Here is a 14,268-nt window from a genome sequence, read left to right as displayed (position 1 = left end):
GCTCCACCTGCTGGGCTTGATATCGGGGTCCCCGTGGAGGCAGGATGGTGGATTTGGCAGGAGGGGTGGAGCGGGGCGGCATTTGATTTGATGTCGGAGCACAGGGCCGTTCCGCGCTCTGCCTGAAGTTTCCCAAACACCAATTTGGTCTGGGGAACCATTGGTGGGCTGGCAGTTGTATAAAATGTCTCTCCAGACAGTCCTTGAAGAAATGTCCAGGCTCGCCACAGTTAAAACAATTTCTATTGGGGTCTGCAGCATAAGCTCCAGATATCCTTTCTGCCACTCCTTTAGCCACTGCAAGTGCCACTGTATTCTCACTTGAGGCAGAGGACTGCTTGGTGCAGGCTTCAACCATCTGATCTATGGTTGATTCAGAGTCCAGTGGAAGGGCCCGTAAGACTGCATTGCACACACACAATTGGCATTGGCCATTGCTATTTTTACTAATAATTCCTTTTGCACCTGAGGGCTCTCTATTTGCTTTTCAATGGCCACTTTTAACTTAACAATATACTTAGTAAAAGACTGTCCTAGTTTAGGGCAAATTAGGGAGGAAAACTCCAAATGGGGATTTACAAATGGGGAAATGCCCCCTCCCCACCAACTGGTCCGGGAAGGAAATGCCCCCCTCCCCACCAACTGGTCTGGGAAAGGAATAAAAAATTTCTTGGAGAGAAGTGGAAAAAGCTGTTTATTTAACAGAAATAGAATAATATTAAATAAAAACCTCTCACTGTTCGATGGGATAACCTGTCTAGGAAGAAAAGTCCTTTTCATGTGGTGTAGCTCGGCTCGCTCAGGTCCTCATCAGTCCTTTCGGCGCTGGAAAGTGCCGAGGCCCAGGCCCCGGTGGGCCAAAGGCGTGAGCTCCCAGGGTTTGGCTGGGTGTTCAGTCCAGAGCAGGCTTGCACAGATCCAAGAGAAAAAAAGGGGGGGAAAAAAAACAAAGGTCCAGGGAACTCCTCTGCCTCAGCTAGCTAAAACTAACTAAAAGCCAGAGAAAAGCTCTGTCCCGCTGTCTGTCCGTGCTGCAGACACCACAGTCCAGGAGCGGGATGTGTGGGAGTGATGTTTTTCCTTAACACAAACTGCGCGCTTCTTCTTCTCCCTCTCTTGCTCTCAAAGCCAGTCTTAAAGGTGCAGAACTTAATATATAACATAAACCAGACGACTGGGGATATCAGTATCATAAAGTCACCCCAGGACATTCCACCCCTTATCCCCATATCGTCAACTTATTATCAAAATTAATATATATATATTTTAACTCTACAACACATACATTATATACAGACAAGGGCATTCATTCATGATCTTCACCCAACCATCAGATCTCCCTGAGGTACACACTGTGTTGTTCCATCTTTCCGCATTATCCACCATGTGCAACTCGGTCCCTGAGCAAAAACAACCCCATGAATGGGTTTGTCTGCACTCAAAGTAGAATTGATCCAAACTGTCTTTCCTAACAAACCTCTGAGATGTACCGCTGGGACTTTATCTCCGTGTACTATATGCAGGGGCTCGGATTGGGCTGGGCCTCGGTTGTTAACTATCCAGGTGGCCTTTGCTAGATGCTGCTCCCAATTTTTGAAAGATCCCCCACCCAACGCTTTCAAGGTAGTCTTTAACAGTCCATTGTACCTCTCCACTTTCCCTGCAGCAGGTGCATGGTAGGGGATATGGTACACCCACTCAATGCCATGTTCCCTAGCCCAGGTGTTTATAAGGTTATTCTTGAAATGAGTCCCATTGTCTGACTCAATCCTCTCAGGGGTGCATTGCCTCCAAAGGACCTGTTTTTCAAGTCCCAGGATGGTGTTACGGGCCGTAGCATGAGGCACAGGGTAGGCTTCCAACCATCCAGTGGTGGCTTCTACCATCGTGAGCACATAGCGCTTGCCTTGGCGGGTTTGAGGCAGTGTGATGTAGTCAATCTGCCAGGCTATCATAAAGTCACCCCAGGACAAAGACTCAGTTGCCCCTTGCTTAATATTGGTGAAGCACTGCGTCGGCACTTTGTCATCAGGGGTGGTAAAAAGATATCTTGGCAGCATTGGCAATATCCTGTAAGGCTTCTTCAGGCAGATCCCGGGCCTGATCTCGGGGCTTTTGGAAATCACCTTCTCCCGCTAATTGCTCCAAAGTAAAATTAGGTTGGTTGGCATCTTTAGCATAAACCTCTGCCAATTGTTTTAAATGTTTTTTCCGCTGCCATAACATGTACTCTGCTGGGGAGAGAAGGCAGTTCATAATATTTTTTATGTCATGGGGGAACATGACGTGGGCAGTGAAGGAGGCTTCCAGCAAGTGTTTGAAAAAACGTGAGCCCCAGTCATGTTCTTCAGCAGCCTTACAAAGTTCCTGCAGTTCCCTATAGTGAAGGGACTCCCATGCAGCAACCTGTGCCCCTGTCCTGTCTCTCCTCATTATTACAGGAAAAGCAAGTATTTTCCGGGACAGAGATGAGTTCCCCGCCCTTGTGGCTTCCCTCTGCACCTCAGCCCAGTGGTCTTCATATTCAGAATCTGAATAGGAAGATTCACTGCTCTCATCCCCTTGTGGAGATGGGGGCACTTGATGATAGCGCGGGGCCGACTCGGGTGCCTAGGGTTGGCCCCTTTGTGATTCATGGTCCCGGGGTGTTGGGACCCTGGAGCGGGCGTGTCATTGGGGGTGGGGCCCTGGCGTGAAGGGGCAGCACCGGAGTCCACGACGGGGAGGGGTTTCCCAATGGATGGGACGGGGCCCGACGCGGTTACACCCAACCACGCAGTGGGAGGGGGGGAGGAGCAGGGCACAGCAGGAAGAGAAGGGGTAGAGGCGGGAAAGTGGCCATTTTGGGCTTTGAGGGCGGGAAAACCAGAGTGTGAGTGGGACAAAATGGCGGGGCTGGCCACGCTGCCGACGCCATCTGTGCTAACGCAAGGAAGTGGGAGGGACACAACCGGGTGTGAGGGCATAGGAGAGAGGGTAGAGGAAAGACCCAGAGCAGCATGGCAAGTTCCGCCCTGGTAAGGGTAGAGAGACGGTGGCGGGGTGTCAGGGAGATGGCAGCAACCCTGTGCCTGGAGGCTACGTCCACCTGCCGACTGCCCCTCAGATAGTGATGAGGGGTTAGGGGCGCTTGGAGAGGTTGACCGGCATGGAGGGTTCAACTGGGGACCCAAAACTCCCTCTTCTTTTTCCCCTCTTTTTCCAATGAGAAAATAATATTTTGAAACACAGGAAAAAAATTTTGCAACAGAAAGGTCTCCCTTTGCTTGAATGGTATATAACTTTCTCCCCACATTATCCCAAAAAATTCCCGATTTAGCAGAATCCGCATTAATCTTAAAATGTTTAAAAACCCAATTAATAAATCTCTTTAAATCCCCTTTAGAAAACTTAAAATTTCCCCCTTTTAGGGTGCTTACAACTTGGATGTAAAAGTCCCTCTCAGGTGGTGTCAGCCTCGATGCGGAGGACTGATTTCCCATCCTTTTTCACTCCCCGCCCAGCAGTAAAACAGCAGAGAAAAAGAAAAAAGCCCGAAAAAACCCTTCACGGGATCGACTTACAATTTCTCTTCGACAGATGCCAGCGAGCAAACAAAAGTTGCTGGGTGGGTGGTCACCTGGGCGGCCGGTCCTCAGGGGCTTTTCTTCCTTGTCCCGTATGGTCAGCGAGGGTCCTGGACACAGCCTCGTGGATAGCCTCTTGCTACAATGCAAGGAGGCTTCCTCGAGGGGCGGCGGCTCGAAACAGCGGCGTACCTCACAGTTAAAGCTGTAGGCGGACACTTCTTCAGGGCTTTGTTCGAATGCCCCGTGGTAGGCGCCAGTTGCCGCGGCGACGGAGGGGGCCAGAGTGCCGCGACTTCTCTGGAGAAACAGCCCTTGATAGGGCTGGCCCGAAGCGCCGGTGCATCTTCAGCTAGGCGAGTGATTCCAGCTCGGTTCTTGCGGCTTGGCTCAGTGGCGGTGTGTAGGCAACACGGGAAGAAGGGACAAGAGAGCTGTTCTGGCATTCTGCCAAGCACTAGCCTTTATTCAGGCAGGGCTTTTAGCGAAGGGAGCCGGCGACAGCTATTCCGCCAAACTCGGGGTATTTATAGGGAGAGAGAGGGGCGGGGGGAGACCAGGATACATGTATCGGGGTGGGATGGCAGGGGGGAACACCAATGGAGCACAACAGTTTATCATAACTAACTCAAAGATCCCTGGGAGCGATACACTCTCTCTCTCTTACAGCGAAGTGTCTTGTCTCCAGGGTAAAGCCAGGATCTCGAGACCTGTGGCCTCCTCCGTCCCCACATTATATGTTTGAAAAACTCGTGACCATTGTCCATTTTGAGTGGAGCCCCTCTCAGAGGCTTTGACTGCCCAAGGTGTACCTTTTGAAGGCCTTTAATAAATACCTGCTTTTATTCTATTTACCTTGTCTAGCCTCTCTTCTAGGTAGCCACTCCAAGGCATCAGGCAGACAGGGCTGGAGGGGGTTGGAGGGGGTCTGGATGCCACCAGTCCCAAATCTCCTGACTGGACAGCAGCAGAGCCCACCATGCCCTTGCAGCCAGGGAGTGGCCTCTGACTGGGAAACCAGTGGGACAGGACAGGAGGGGACGGGAATGGGATGGGACAGGGATGGGATGGGATGGGATGGGATGGGATGGGATGGGATGGGATGGGATGGGATGGGATGGGATGGGATGGGATGGGATGGGATGGGATGGGATGGGATGGGATGGGATGGGATGGGATGGGACGGGACAGGACGGGACGGGAATGGGACGGGACGGGAATGGGACGGGACGGGACGGGACAGGACGGGACAGGACGGGAATGGGACGGGACGGGACGGGACGGGATGGGACAGGACGGGACGTGATGGGACGGGATGGAGAGTGCGGTGAAGATGGGGATGAGGAGTGATACCAAATCAGACAGAATAAAGTTATTAACACCAAGTAATGCCATTAGCAAGTGAAGCTTTAGGCAGCAGGACACGCAGAAGGATCCATCCTTATTTCTGTGTGTGCTGAGGCTTTACAACAGCATTTTTAACCATTACAACCACACGGAATCATTCAAAAGTTTTTCTTACCAAGTACATAAACACCATTTTCCTAGAACAAATTTCCATGCATCCACTTCCTACTGGGAGTCCTTTCGTGGTCCTGGAGGTTCATTGAGAGAGGTTTATGGTGGCTGCATTCACTGAGTGTTGTGATATTAAAGGTGACCTTGCCTTGAACTTTGCCTTTGCCCATGCGCTGTTGCTCCTTGTCACAGAACTTGCCCCAAAAATACTGTGGCCCTCCTTATCCCTTTCTCCATTGGCTCCAGTCACGTTTATCACCCTGGCTACGCATTTTTATGTCGTTTTATCTTTTTGGCCACTTGGCTTTTGAGCAACTTCAGGGGGGTTGAAAATGTGTATTCTCTGTTTTATATCAATCCCCTACTGAACAGCCCAACCCTCCCACCTCCCTCTCACACTCCACAATTTCCACCACCCTCCTCCCCTGCACATCTCATTTCTCTCCACTGAATCCTTCCCACTGCACGGAGCTGCTGAGGAGCTACATGGTCCATCCCTGGATCCTCCAAGCACTGACTCCCACCCACTCTGACTGCAGCCAGGGGCCACATCCCACCGCCTGCCCAGCGCCCATCCATGGAGGTGACCACTGTGTTTCCTCATTTTTCCGCATTGACAAATGGACCAGTCCCGTGTGAGATCAGTGTCAGCGCAGTGATCATACATATTCTGACGCTGCTCATCTGCCTCTGTGGACTGGCTGGGACTGGGGCTGTCCTCTGGCTCCTCCACATTAATGCCATCACTGACTTCATCTTCAACCAGGCCATCACTGACTTCCTCTTCCTCATCTTCATGGTCCCTTCCACCCTGCTCTTCCTGCACGAGGAAGTGTCCTGCTCCACTATAATGTCTCAGATGTATTTTAGCTTGCTTTTCCAGCTCTCCCTGTTCTCCTACAACATAGGGCTGTACCGGCTGACATTCATCAGCTTTGAGAGGTGCAGAGCCATCCTCTGCCTGGTTTTCTGTGGTTGCCAACTTCCCCAGCGCCTGTTGTGAGTGGTGATAACTGCCCTGTTCTGGACCTTCTTCTTTGTTGCCATCGTTGTCAATCCCATGGTGACTTCCCTGTGCCAGTCACAGGAACAGGAGCATTGCCAGGTGGCTCTCCTCTCCATGTCCTCAATTTCTTCCTGTTTGTTGCACCCATGCTCATTTCCAGCATAATTGTCTTCATTCATTTCAACCCTGGCTCCCAGCAGCAGGAACACAAGAGGCTCGACATCGTCATCTTCCTCGCTGCACTCTTCAGTCTGCCCCTCAGTCTCTTGTATTTACTGCGGCAGCTTGGGTACATGCTTGTGTCCACCGAGGTGATTTTTCTATTAACCTGCATCAACAGCAGCATCAAACCCTTCATCTACTTCTTGGTGGGGAGCTGGAGGGAAGACTACTCCTTGGGGAGCTGCTGGAGAGACTGCTCCACCGACAGCTGCAGGAGTCACATCTCCATGCAGTCCCTAAGGGAGGCCCTCCAGAGGGTGTTTGAGGAGCCAGAAGAAAACATTGACCCCAGCAATGAAAACAATGCCCCCAGTGATGAAAACATTGCCTCCAGTGATGAAAACACTGCCCCCAGAGATGAAAACACTGACCCCAGTGATGAAAACACTGACCCCAGAGATGAAAACACTGCCCCCAGAGATGAAAACACTGACCCCAGTGATGAAAACACTGCCTCCAGCAATGAAAACATTGACCCCAGCAATGAAAACACTCCCTTCAGTGATGATGCCATCATGGACACAGTGGCCTGAGCCTGTTGATCCCCTCTGCTGCTCTGCTGAAGGACCCTGGGACAGTGGCTAAGGGATTCCTTGAGTCACCTGATCAATAAATATCCACAGGATCACCCTCCCTGTGCTGGTGCATCCCCCACCCCCTTTTCAGGCCACACTGGGGTCTCCTACAGGCTTGTGAGGCCTCAGCTTTGAGGAGCAGCCCCTGGGCTCAGGTCCTCTGGCACTGATCAGAAATGCCCTCTGCTCCCAGGAACTGCTGCTGTCCAACAACCTGCTGAGGTTTGGTGAACAGCCTTGGAAATTATTTTACATCCCTGAATGGCACAACATCCCTGTTCTCACACTTCCACAGAAAGCAGCTGGCCCAAAGTGTGGCCAGGGTGAAACATTGTTGTGACTGAAGCCCATCTCTTGGGCTGTGAACAGCGAACACTGTGAACAGTGGTCCAAAAGGAGACCCTTGGAGCTCTGCTGGGCCCCAGCAGGGCTGGCCAGAACCTCCCTCACACTGGGGCCTCTTTGAGCTGGGATCTCTCCCATTTGCTGCCCTCAGGGATGCCCAAACAACGACAGATCCTAAACCGATACCCGCACTGCTCCAGGCTCAACCCTTGGCACAGCGAGGAGATGCAAAGGCATCCGGAGTGAGCATTTCACTGCCTCCAAGGGGAATTTCCCACAGGGACCTTGCACTGACTCTTTCTGTCTGGGTGCACACACTTGTGCATCTGCTACAGCAAATGTGGGAGAAATGCTGCTCTCTCAGGTGTTTTAGTACCTGAGGCATCTGAGCGAGCCAGGCCTGTAAGCGAGGTTAAGTCATGAGATACCATTTCAGCTAAATAGTGTTAAGTGTTATTTCTTTGCTAAATTATTCATTTTAAGGTACAAAAGCATGAATAGCTGGAAAAGCAGAGACACTGCTCATAGTGCTTGGTGGAGTGGGGCAGGAACAGGGCTCACATAGGGGAAAAGATGGCTCTGGAACAAGTCTGGAAGTTGTCTGGAGGGGTCCAGAAAAGTCAGAGGGTTTAAGAAGGGTCTGGAGGAGGTCAGAAAGGGTCTGGATGCCATTGATTCCAAATGTCCCACCTGGAGAGCAGAAGAACCCAATGTGCAGTGCTTCATGGAGTGGAGCAGCCATGGGATGCGATGGGATGGGATGGGATGGGATGGGATGGGATGGGATGGGATGGGATGGGATGGGATGGGATGGGATGGGATGGGATGGGATGGGATGGGATGGGATAGGATGGGATGGGATGGGGAGAGGGGTGGAGATGGGAACTGGGAGTGATACTGAAATCAGCTGGAATAAACTTTCAAACACAATGGGAAGCATTAGGAATCAGGAATTGTTTACCTCCACTGGACACACAGAAGGATCTCTCCTTGTTCTGAGTGTTGCAAGACTTTACAGCAGTGTTTTTATCCATTACAACCTTACATAATCATTAAAGGGTGTTTCTTATCTAACACATAAACATCACTTTCCTAGGACTCATTTCCATGAATTCACCTTCTTCTCCAAGTCCTTTCATGGTCCTGGAGGATCTTTAAGAGGGGTCTCTGGTTGTCCTGTTCCCTGAACGTTGTGATATTAAAGGTGACCTTGCCTTGAACTTTTCCTTTGGCCATGCGCTGTTGCTTCTTGATAGAGAACTCATCCCAAAACCACTGCAGGCCTCCTAATCTGCTTCTCCCCTGGCTCCAGCCACGTTTATCATCCTGTGTTCTCCTGCAGAGCACAGGGAGCTGGCCTTTCCTCCTTCCTCCTGGGTCCTAGAACTGTACAGCCAGGAGGAGCAGACACTGCCGGGGGTCCTGGGTGGAGCTGGGCAGGACTGGGGCTGTTGGGGATGGGAAAGGGGGCCCTGGGGTGTTGGAGGCAGTTTGAAGGGGACAGGAGAAGGTCAGAGGGGGCTGGAGGGGGTCTGGATGCCGGCAATCCCAAATCTCCCCACTGGAGGACAGCAGAACCTGACCGACCACGTTTGGAGTGGGGGAGCAGCTGCGGTCTGTGAAAGCTGTGGGATGTGATAGGAAGGGGTGAGGATGGAGAGGGGGTGGGGATGACGATGGGGAGAATGGGATGGGGATAGGATAGGGAGCAGCTCAGCTGTGCTTCCACGGACCCAGGGCAGGTTTTGGCAATGATCCTGGAGCCCTTCCCAGAGTGGGAGTTGCTTCTGAGAAGCACCCAGCTGCCTCACCAGCACTGCCAGCACTGCCAGCATTCCAGTGCCACCAGTACCACCAGCATCCCTCTGCTGCTGGAGGGACAATGACCCCTCATGAAATAGAAATGAGAAATGGCAGAAACCTGCCAGGAGAGGGAAGGCAGTCAGAGAACTGGATGTTGTCAAGGGAAGGAGTGTTTCAAATCAGGAGGAAAAGAGGACCCATTCTATTCTTCAAGTGGAGCTTTGAAAAAACTCACTTCCTTTGTAGCGAAAAAAATCAAACAAAAACAAAAACAAACAAACAAACAAAAAACAAAAACAAACAAAAACAAACAAAAAAAACAGAACCAAACCAATGGAAATTAAAATCTAAATTAGCCAAAGATGCAATTTCCAAATCCCCCATGGCCCCCCAAGTCTTTGGGAAATAACACTGGGACAGGGCACAGAGAGAGCCAGCAGGACAGGAACGGGAAGCTCCTGGTGATCCAGGCACTTTCTCCTTCATGTTACTGACCTGGGAGGAGCCGCTTTAGGATGTGGATCCCAAAGAAGCAAGAAGTACCAGGAAGCCCTGCTCATCTGGACAGACCCCCTTTGCCTGCTGCTGCCCCACAGTGAACAGGTCAGTGGAATGTTTTCCTTTCTCCCTACCCCTCTCCTCCAGCAGCTGCTCTGTTCTTGCCACCCTCTCCCGGTGACCGCAGGGCCCTCCCCAGGTGCTCCCCTCTCTGCCCTGTACTTCCCCTCTGCATCCCCTGCTGAACATCCCAACCCTCCCACCTCCCTTTCCCACCCCACCATTTCCACCACCCTCTTCCCCTGTATATCTGATTTCTCTCCACTGAATCCTTCCCATTGCAGGGTCCTGCTGAGTCGTGTGGTCCATCCCTGGACCCTCCAACCACTGACCCCCATCCGCTCTGACCACAGCCAGAGGCCACATCCCACTGCCTGCCCAGCACCCATCCATGGAGATGAGCACTGTGTCTTTATCTCCCACCTCACCCACAGAAGGAGATAATCTCTGTGAGACTGATGTGACCAATGTGGCCAGTTGTGACACCAACCTAGACAGTGTGACACTGCTCATCTGCTCACCTGTGGGCTGGCTGGGAACCGAGCTGTCATCAGCCTCCTTAACATTGGCTTCACCACTGACTTCATCTTCAATCTGGCTGTTGCCATCTTCCTCTTTCTCCTCCTCATGCTCCCATCCACATTGCTCCTCCTTGTAGACGATGTGTCCTGCTCTGCTACTTCTTCAAGTGGAGCTTTAAAAAATCACTTCCTTTGCAGAAAACAAAAAAACAAACAAAAACCAAACAAAAAAGTCCCACAACCAAACCAATGGAAGTGAAACTCTAATGTAGCCAAAGACGCAATTTCCTACTCCCCCGTGACCCCACCAAGTCTACCCCTGCTACTGCATCCTTGGGGTATTTGAGCTTCCTTTTCTAGCTGTCACTCTTGTGCTCCAGCGTGGGGCTGTACCATGTGGTGTTCATGAACATGATACGGTTATGTAGGCTCTTTAGCCTTGAATTTCTTCTTCTGCTGCTGCTGCTTGCTGTTTCTTTTCTGAGCATCTGCCATGCGTGGTGATGAGTTCCCTGTTGTTCATCGCTCTCAATCCAACAGTGCCTTCCCTGTGCCAGTTTCATGAACAGCACTGCCAGGTGCCTCGCATCTCCATGTGCAGCTTCCACCTCGTCCTCTTTGCTCCCTTATGCTCATTTACACTGTATTCTTCTGCATTCAGGGCACGTGTTTTTCAGAGAAGGGCAAGCCCAAAAAGCTCCACATTGTTATCTTCATCTCTCTCCACATCATTCTCCCCCTCAGCCTCTGGAATATCCTGCAGCAGCTCAGCTACACCATTCTGCCTTCCCAGGCTGATTTCCTGCTTGCCCGCATCAACCCTTTCATCTACTTCTTGGTAGAGACATGCTGGAAGAACTGCTCCATGGGGTTGCTCAGGGAATCTCTCCAGAGGGTCTTTGGGGAGCCAGAAGAAAACGCTGCTCGCAACAATGAAGCCACCAGGGACACGGCAGTCTGAGCCCGTTGATCCCTTCCACAGCACTGATGAGGCACCACGGGACAGAGGCTGAGGGATTCATTGAGTCACCTGATCAATAAACATCCACCAGATCACCCTCCCCACTTTATTCCTGCAGGAAAAGGGAGCAGGGGCACTGCCGAGGGCCATGTGGGAGGGATGCTCTGTGGACAGCACATTGGAGCATGGCTTTCCCTCCTCCCTCACACCTCCTAGAGCACTATTTCCCCAAATGGATTGTGCCCCACGTGGCTGTGGTACCAAAATCCCCCTGGCACCTGGTTCCTGCATCCCACTGTGGTCTGATATCAATAAACAGCTTTGTTAATGCTGAGATGCCTTGGCCCCCTCTGCCCGCACTTCCCAGCTTCCTCTGGTTCCTGCTGCCAGCCGGGACTGTGGCTGGAGGGAGGGGACACAGCCATGGCTTGTGCTCCCTGGAGCAACCACGATCAGGACGTGCATGGACAGGATGGTCCAAGGGCTCAGCATTCCCCCATGACTGCTCCAAGAGTGTCACAGCAGAGATGTCCCTGGTCCCAGGTGGCACGGGGCAGGAGCTGGGCTGGCAGGAGGAAGGCAGCCCTGGGGGGGTCTGGGCATGTCAGAGGGGTCAGGAGGGGTCTGGAAGGGTCTGGATGCTCTTGATCCCAAATGTCACACTTGGAGAGCAGCTGAGCCCAACAAGCAGTGCTTCAAGCCGGGGAGCAGCCATGGGATGGGATGGGATGGGATGGGATGGGATGGGATGGGATGGGATGGGATGGGATGGGATGGGATGGGATGGGATGGGATGGGATGCGATGGGATGCGATGCGATGCGATGCGATGCGATGCGATGCGATGCGATGCGATAGAGAATGCTGGCGATGGGGACTGGGGAGTGATACCAAAATCAGGCAAAATAAACTTTCTCACACAATAGGAGGCATGAGTAAGCAGGACACACAGAAGGATCTCTCCTTGTTCTGTGTGTGGTAATACTTTACAACAGTAAACAGAGCTGTAATATAATGCTTTACAACTTTGCAACAGAGGGTTATCCATTATAACCACACATAATCATTCAAAAGTTTTTCTTACCTAATACATAAATATCGTTTTCCTAAAATTAATTTCCATGTGTCCTCCTCCTACTGGAAGTCCTTTCATGACCCTGGAGGATCTTTAAGAGGGGTCTCTGATTGTCCTATTCACTGAACGTTGTGATATTAAAGGTAACCTTGCCTTGAACTTTGCCTTTGGCCATGTGCAGTTGCTTCTTGTCCCAAAACCACTGCAGGCCTCCTAATCTGCTTCTCCCCTGGCTGCAGCCACATTTATCATCCTGTGTGCCTGCCTTTACATCCTTTTATCTTTTTGGCCACTTGGTCTTTGAACAACTTCAGGAGAGTTGAAATTGTTCATTCGTTATGTTCTTTATCAATGCCCTGCCAAATAGCCCAACCCTCCCACCTCCCCCTCTCAGCCCACAATTTCCACCACCCTCCTCCCCTGCACATCTCATTTCTCTCCACTGAATCCTTCCCGCTGCAGGGAGCTGCTGAGGAGCTGCATGGTCCATTCCTGGATCCTTCAACCACTGACTCCCATCCACTCTGACCACAGCCAGGGGCCACATCCCACTGCCTGCCCAGTGCCCATCCATGGAGGTGAGCACCGTGTCCCCACCTCCCACCTCACCCACAGAAAGAGACGATCTCTGTGAGATTGATGTCACCAGTATGGCTGTAGACAGTGTCATGCTGCTCATCTGCCTCTGTGGTGTGGCTGGGAATGGGGCTATCCTCTTCGTCCTCCACAGAAACTCCATCACACTCTACATCTTCGACCTAGCCTTTGCTGACTTCCTCTTCCTCCTCCTCATGGTCCCCTCCACCCTGCTTTACCTGCTGGAGAACATGTCCTGCTCCAGCATCATGCCCCTGACTTACTTGAGGATACTTTTCCTGCTGTCACTGCTCCCCTACAACCTGGGGCTGTTCCTGCTGACGGCAGTCAGCATCTACAGGTGCACGTCCATCCTCTGCCCTCTCTGCTACCACAGGCATTGTTCCCAGCGCCTTTTGGAAGTGGTGAATGTCCTGTTATGGGCCCTGTGCATCGGTTTCATTGTCACAGTTACCTCTCTGTGCCTCTGCCAGGAGCACGAGCACTGCCAGGGAGCTCACATCTCCATGGACGCCCTCAACCTCCTGCTCTTTGCCCCAGCCATGGTCATTTCCAGCACAGTCCTCTTCATTAAGGTCAAGTCTGACCCCCATCAGCAGCAACCCAAGAGACTTGACATTGTTATCCTCTTCACTGTGCTCTTCTTCCTCCTCTTTGCTCTCCCCCTCAGCCTCTGCAATTTCCTGCAGCAGCTCGGCTACACTGTTCTCCCAGGTGGTTTTCCTGCTCACCTGCATCACAAGCAGCATCAAACCCTTCATCTACTTCTTGGTGGGGAGCTGGAGGAGGGACTGCTTCATGGAGAGCTGCAGGAGGCATTTCTCCATGCAGTCCCTAAGGAAGGCCCTTCACAGTGTCTTTGGGGAGCCGGAAGAGAACACTGCCCCCAGCAATGATGCCACCATGGGCACAGCGTTCTGAGTCTGTGATCCCTTCCACTGCTCTGCTGAAGGACCCCGGGACAGTGGCTGAGGGATTCCTTGAATCACCTGAGCCAGGAACTCTCCCATTTGCTGCACTCGGAGGATCCTTGAACTCCCACCGATCCTGGGCGGATCCCTCTACTCCTCGAGGCTCGACCCTCTGCCGGCGAGCAGCTGCAAAGGCATCCAGTGTGAGCATTACACTGCCTTTGAGGGGAATTTTTCTCAGGGACCTTGCAGTGACTGTTTGTCTGCGTCCACACACGCGTTCATATTTCTTGTTTCATTGACTGGATTTTCTTTGTAAAGTTTTTTTCTTTGTTGTGCCTGTCTGGTCAGCGCTGGAGCGAACCTGGCCAATGAGCTCCGTTTCGCTGTCGCTTAATATTAAACGTCTCTTTTAGTGATGCCCTTGGGGGTGGTTCTTTTAGCGATCACACACACTCATTTGGAACACTATCGCGGTGTAATCCTGCAGGAGAAGGGAGCAGCGGCACGTGGGAGGGATGCTCTGAGGGGAGCACAGGGGAGCTGGGCTTTCCTCCTCCCTCCCGGCTCCTAGAGCACCATGGCCAGGAGGAGCAGACGCTGCCGGGGGT

At 52.0% G+C, this 14,268-nt stretch overlaps 2 pseudogenes; both read left to right on the top strand.

The window, feature by feature from the left end:
- The first annotated feature begins 5,613 nt into the window (after positions 1–5,613).
- Positions 5,614–6,845, top strand: LOC106628475 (mas-related G protein-coupled receptor member A8-like; annotated as a pseudogene).
- A 5,876-nt stretch (positions 6,846–12,721) lies between these two features.
- On the top strand, positions 12,722–14,070 carry LOC102107439 (mas-related G protein-coupled receptor member H-like; annotated as a pseudogene).
- The last annotated feature ends 198 nt before the right edge of the window (positions 14,071–14,268 follow it).

This window comes from Pseudopodoces humilis, chromosome 7 (assembly GCF_049639895.1).
Source record: "Pseudopodoces humilis isolate 2021_Gansu_Grassland_sample_001 chromosome 7, ASM4963989v1, whole genome shotgun sequence".
Lineage (NCBI taxonomy): Eukaryota > Metazoa > Chordata > Aves > Passeriformes > Paridae > Pseudopodoces > Pseudopodoces humilis.
Note: the sequence above shows the minus strand (reverse complement) of the source record. Positions and strands in the feature narration are given on the sequence as shown.